Source organism: Arachis hypogaea, chromosome 10 (genome assembly GCF_003086295.3).
Source record: "Arachis hypogaea cultivar Tifrunner chromosome 10, arahy.Tifrunner.gnm2.J5K5, whole genome shotgun sequence".
Classification (NCBI taxonomy): Eukaryota; Viridiplantae; Streptophyta; class Magnoliopsida; order Fabales; family Fabaceae; genus Arachis; species Arachis hypogaea.
In genome coordinates this window covers 49,448,777-49,455,269 of record NC_092045.1, presented here as the reverse complement: position 1 = coordinate 49,455,269, position 6,493 = coordinate 49,448,777, and the positions used below count along the sequence as shown (strand labels likewise).

The 6,493-nt window shown below is 36.8% G+C and overlaps 1 long non-coding RNA gene across 1 annotated transcript; it reads left to right on the top strand.

Annotated features, from left to right (window-relative positions):
• The first annotated feature begins 1,857 nt into the window (after nt 1-1,857).
• Nucleotides 1,858-6,073, top strand: LOC112715599 (uncharacterized). Its single transcript, XR_003159859.2, has 2 exons — nt 1,858-2,711; nt 5,861-6,073. It is a non-coding gene; the product is annotated as an uncharacterized lncRNA (long non-coding RNA).
• The last annotated feature ends 420 nt before the right edge of the window (nt 6,074-6,493 follow it).

Below are 6,493 nucleotides of genomic sequence, written 5' to 3'. Positions count from 1 at the left end.
ATAGATATCCATTTAGAAACTCAGCACTTCTTACCTCATTACAAATGTTCCCTCCCCCTCACTCTCTTCATTGCCATAAAACCCTAAATAACCAAAAGTCTCCACAACCTTACCACCTTCACATAAGAACTATCATTCATGGCATCCTCAAGTGCCAAGAGAAGGAAGGGAAAGGAACCCATGGAGGAACACCCGTATGATGAGAAGAGGTTTAGAAGCTTGCATCATGCATTGGAATACGGGTGGATGGTTGGTAAGGAAATCATTTATGAGTTGGGATTTCAAGTTAGGAAGAGTGAGTGCCCGGAAATCTCGGAGAAGGTAGAAAGGAGAAGATGGGAGCTCCTCACTGACCCGGTCACTAAGGTGAATGCAAACCTCATAAGAGAATTTTATGCAAATGCAGTCCGGTATGATAAGAAAGATGAGTCATATATAAGCTTTGTGAGAGGAAAGATGGTGGATTTTGGTCCCATGAGTGTAATGAGGGCATTGAAGCTACGGTCTATACCATTTGAAGAAGAAAGTTATCACTCAAGGATGGACAACAACCCCAATTATGACCAGATCCTGCGAGACCTTTGTGTACCCGGAGCTGACTGGGAAAGGGGCGCGGGAAATAAGCCAAAATTCATCAAGAGAACAGATCTCACTCCTGAAGCCAAAGGGTGGTTTGAGCTAGTGAGGAGGTCTATCCTCCTAGCTGCAAACAACTCGGAGGTGAATTTGGAAAGGGCAACAATGGTGCATTGCATACTCAAGGGAGGAGAAATCAAGGTTCATTAAATCATAGCTCAAGGCATTAGAAAGATGGCAGAGAAAAGTGACGCAAGAGGGACGTTAGGTTACCCCAGCACTATTTACCGACTATGCAAGAAAGCTGGGGTGGAGTTTGAGGATGAGGATCCTGTATGGATAAAGGAGGGCATTCCAATAACAGTTCGAAGGATGAATGCTGCAGCATCCCCCATACCTCAAAAGAAGCAAAGAAAGAGTACAGGGCCTCAAGTAGTGGAAGGACAAGCCCTAGAAGGGCAAACTCCACAGACCTTGGACATGCACCAACTACAGGAAACCATAGATGGCTTATCTAGACAGTATTTGGAAGGCCAAGGAGCACAGAAAGAGCTGCAACTACAGATGATACGGCAGCAAGAGGAAGCATTATCAAGATGGATAACTCAACAAGGTGAGTGGCAAAGGCAAATGATGGAACAACAACAAAGTCAAGTGTAACAACCCTAGTTTTTTAAAATTAAATAATTAGTTATTTGTGATTTATTTTAAGAAAATTATTTTGCTAAAGGTGATTAAATAGAGTTTTATGATAATTGAAGTTTAAATTAATTAGAATTTTTATATAAATTTTATTAGATATTTGGTATAATTGAAGTTATAATTTTGATAATTGAAAAATAAGAAAGCATTGTATAATTTAATTTAAATAAGTTCTATTTTGAATGAATTATGTTATTAATTCGAACTTTTAGAAATTATTTTTTTTAAATGATTAGATTGATATTTATAAATACTTTAAGTTTACGTCAATTAATATTTATGTACAATTTTTATTATAATTGGTTATTTTATAAATTGAAATTAAAGTTTAGTGATAGAAAAATAATGAAAAATTATATCATTTAATTTGAATGGTTAATATTGAGTTTGAACTATATTTTATAATTACATGATTAATATGTTTATTTTATAATTTAAATTAAAAATAATTGATTGAACTTAGCAATATGTTGATAAATAATATTTTTAAATATTTTTAATAGAGTATATTTGATTCTAAAATTACTCTACCCTTCAATTTTATCAAAATATCTATTCATATCTATCTATATTACTTTATAAAATCCCTAATTCCTAAATTCCCAAATCAAACTCAGAAACCCTAATTCCCAAATTGAGAACCCTAACCCTAGCTTCCCTTTGCCTCAGCCGTACCCCACCCCTCCTTCACCCTCTTCAGCTAACACACTCACCCTCAGCGCCGTTACCCTCACCATATGACACACACAGAGACTTACCTCTCTCACTCTCAGCCTCACCACCGAACTCGCCGCCCAGCCACCGTCGCGTCTGCTGCCTCACCACCGCCTCCTCCATCGCGCGCTACTGCCGGCCTGGAACCGCCGCTATCGCGCCTAACCACCGTCCAGCTCCGCCCGTTCTGCCGCGCCTCTCATCACTATCAGGTTTGTCGTCACCATCGAGGGCCAGTAGAAAGAGCAACGCGAGAGTCAGGGTCACCACTGAGAAGAGACGAAGCTGTGTTCCACGCCGTCGTTGCCACCGATCCACAGCCACCACCGCGACGGGCTCCGCCACCGTGAAAGAAGTCCTTCGCTGTTATCAGAGTCTCTGCCGCCGTGGATACCGCCATTGGAGTCACTAGGAACTAATGTTGGAGCTGCCCTTGATGATTCTGATGCTGCTACGTAGGTTCTGAGCTGTCTGTTGCTGTTGCCGCCGTTCTGGCCGTTGGAGAACCACCGATGGAGCTCGCTGGAACTGCTCGGAGGTTTCTGTTACTCGTTTTGATTCTGCCCTGTTTTGGGAATCTTGCTGCTTCCACTGGAGTCATGAACTGAAAAGGAAAGGAGGCCATTTTCCCTTGTCGCTTTTGCTGCCATGGAAACTAGTGCTGGAAATTGCTAGCAGAGCTGCTATGTGTGATAATTTCCGCGATTTTCGACACTGAGGTAGGGGATTTAACGTTTTTAATTTAGAATGCCTAGAAAGTTATTGGATAAGTGCAAATGGTTAACAATGGTTAAGAATTTCTTAATTAACATGAATGACCTGAAATGCATTTGAAATTTGTTAGTTGTTGTGAATATTTTGAGCTGTGATTGGAAATAAATGTGGTTGTGAATAATGATTAGTTTAGTGTAATTTATCAAATTGATATATGCTAGGTTAACTATTGAAAAGTTGTCGTAATGATAATTGATGAACTGAGTTAGATTTGTGTTTGGTTTGGGATTATTGTGATGATGGTTGAGGTTGTGAAATTTGGAGTAAGTTTAATGATGTTTTAGTGTTTCAATTGGATTATTGAATTCAGGTTAAGGCTGTGAATGTCTTTGGGCTTTGTTGTGAGTGTTTGAAGTTCTAATTGATATTGTTTTCTCTGATATGGATGGAATTGTTGAAAAGTTCTGACTCTATGTGATTATACTGAATTAGTTGAGTTGTGTGGCTGAAATTATGATTGGAAATGATTGAGATTTTTGATTGGAACTTTGGTTGAATTTTGTTGATTTTGTGAGATTGAATTATAAATTGTTTGATGAGAGATTATTGTGATTTTGGTATTTTGATGGGTCAAATTGAAACTATTGCTGTTGAGTTGGTTTATTGTAATGGGTTTAGTTAGTGATTAATTGAAGTTGGGCTTAAGGAATAATTGGAAGATTGAATCTTATAATTGGAAGATTGAATCTTAAAATGTTGAACTAGTTGCTGAAAATCTGATTTTTGAAATTGAAAGTGACTTTGGAAGTGAATCAGTTATTCAACGATAATCGAAATGGTAATAGAGTAAATGCTGAGTAAAGTATAATAAAAGTTGATGTTGAGACTCAATTTTGAGAAGTTTGAATTAATTATAGAACTAGTTATGATTTTTCAAAGTTAAAATGTAAAACTTGATTTTCTGCATTATGTTTAAAAGAAGCCAGAAACTTTGAAAAGCTATAACTATTTCTGTGATTATCGGAATTGTGTGGGACCAAGTCTGGATTGAGCTTGGGAATATAGGAAACTGGACTGCTGAATTTGAGACTTTTTCACTAAGTTTATGATTTATGGTGAATTTTTGAATCATGGATGCCAAATCTGGTTTTTCTGCTGAGCATTTAACACAGCAGCAACTTGATTTCTTTAATGGAAATTCTGCATTTTGAATTTTGAAATGGAATCAATTTTAAATGAAACTTTGGTCCTAATACTTTAATTTCATAAAAATCTAGAATTGTTAGAGTTGTGGTTTTAAAGTTTTGGATTTTCAAAGAAAGATGTTTTATGCAGTAAAAGTCAGGCTTTGTTTTCGAAGTCGAGGTTTTATAATTTTTAAATCTGGAATGGTATTGAGATGCAACCAATTGGATGTGAAAATTAAGTATGTTTAGCATATGTGACTTAAATTTCAGGGCTATCCATGTTTTAATGAGTAAGTTATGGGACTTGGAAGAAGATAAGTTCATTAACTTTTAAAACAGAATTCTACAGAAAATTAGTCAGCTTCTAGGTTATATAACTTCTTCATCAAAAATGATATTGACCTGAAACTAATTGGAAAAGACACTTGGATGAGTGTAGTTGAACTGTATTAATTTTCAAAGTCATTGGATTTAACTTGGATTTTATATTGAATTTTGAATATTACATGCTGCTGCTGTTTTTCTGGTTTTACGCACTGCAGAGCAGTCTCGGTTTTTCCTTTATTCCTAAGGCTAGAGAAACCAGAAAATTACGATCTTTGGTTTGTTAGAAAGCTTATTTCAAGATGGACGCCTGGACATAAAGTTTGCGCAATTCCGAGTTCATTTGCTATATTAAAAACAAAAAAGAAGGTAGGGTGTTGAGAATGCTTGAGTGATAGTTATGAGTTCATAAAATTAAAGATGAACCTTAGCATTATATGGCTGATTCAATGTTGGAATTTGCTTGTTTCTGAATTGAATTGATATTGGAAAGGTTGAAAAGAGTTTGGTAAATTGTTTGGTTGGGACCCGTAAGGGTGGCTAAGTCCTATTTTTAAAGGAGATTATGTCCAAATTTTTATAAAAATAAGGACTTAACCAAAATCAATATTTAAGGCTTATCTAATGATAATAACTTCAATGATTCTTTTAAGAAAAGATTATTTGGTATACTGGATTGTGGGCAAAGACGTGGGTTTTGTCCCGCTTGCATATTTATGATTATAAAAGAGAATAAAAGGCAGAGCACCTGTTGAAAGGTCATTTGTTGCTTGAGGCAACCCATGAGATGTGTTTATTCATTTGTTGCATTAAGGCAACTCCAGATATACTTGAATGATCATCTGCTGCAGTGAGGCAGTCAGATAGATAATGGTATGATTACTGAGAATGCTTTCCTGCGGTACAGATCCATATTTTAATTTTGTAAGGCAGAGGGGTTATTTCCTGCTACAGAAGTACCGTGACCACCTGTTCCATTTCTATAGTAGCAGAGGGGTTATTTCCTGTATATAGAAGGTGTGTCGGCGTACATCCCTGCAGTGGCAGATGTGTTATTTCCTGCGTGCAGTGGACCCTGTGGTGGCAGAGGGGTTATTTCCTGTACACAGGGGTATAGCCAATAGGAAAGTCTTATCCAGACAGAGGTTGCTGGATAACGTCGGGAGCGGGTATGTAACCGACAAATGAGCTCATTACCTGCGCTAGGGCTAGAAATGCATCATCCTTGTGTGTGCATTTGCATTTGATTGGGTTTGCTCGTTGTACTTCCCTGTGATTGTGCTGTTTGCCTTGCTGTGACTTGTTTGTGTGCTGAATTGAATCTTTTGTTAGTGCTATTAGTTGGTGAGTGTATGATGATGATTAAGAATTGACGTTGTGATTGAAAATTAATTATGTGGTTGAAAAATGTTTAAAGTGACCAGTTTTATATTTTGGAATTTGTTTTGAGCTTAGGGTTTTGAAAGAGGTAAATAGTTAGTTAAAGTAAAACCAATAATAGTATTTTCAAAAAGGTTTGACAAAAATATAGTTTCCTTGAGTATATTAATTATTTGCATTCTATTTCATTACTTTTACGGCATTTCCATTTCCTACTGAGAACGTGTGGTTTGTTCTCACCCCAAAATCTTCCACCCTTTCAGTGACACAGGTTCGAAGACTCCGTTTGAAGCTGCAGGCGATTATAGATCTTATTTATGAGTTAAGTTTATGACTTGAGTTATTTTCATAGAATTTCCCTCGCCCTTGTTACTTTGGTTTTTATTTTATACAGAGGAATAGGATTTGTATGTGAGTTTTATTTGAAATCTTTTGTATGACAGATATTATTATTAAGAATTATGTGATTATTATTACTTGGTGATGCTTGCTATATGATTTGATAAATAAAAACAAAATTTTCTGGTATTTTTACTAAAACAAAATCGCGATATCGAACTAAAGGCTCAATAGTAAATAGTTAATAAAGGAAAGCAGGTTGGTAACACCTTACTTTCGGTACGATCATGACGTTCTGGAAGTTGGGTCGTTACATCAAGGGCAACAATGGGGAGAAACATTCAACAGGATGGAGCAAAGGCAAAATGAGCAACAAGAGTCCATCAAGAGGCTAATTAACATCCAAGCACATCAAGGGGCACACATACATGAGATGCATCGAAGGCAGATAGAACACACAGAACTACTGGACGAGCAAAGGGCATTTGCAGAAGGTGTTTACATGAGCGAGACAGGAGATCACATAAACACTCAAGTCAGGCTCGGGTACCTAGTAG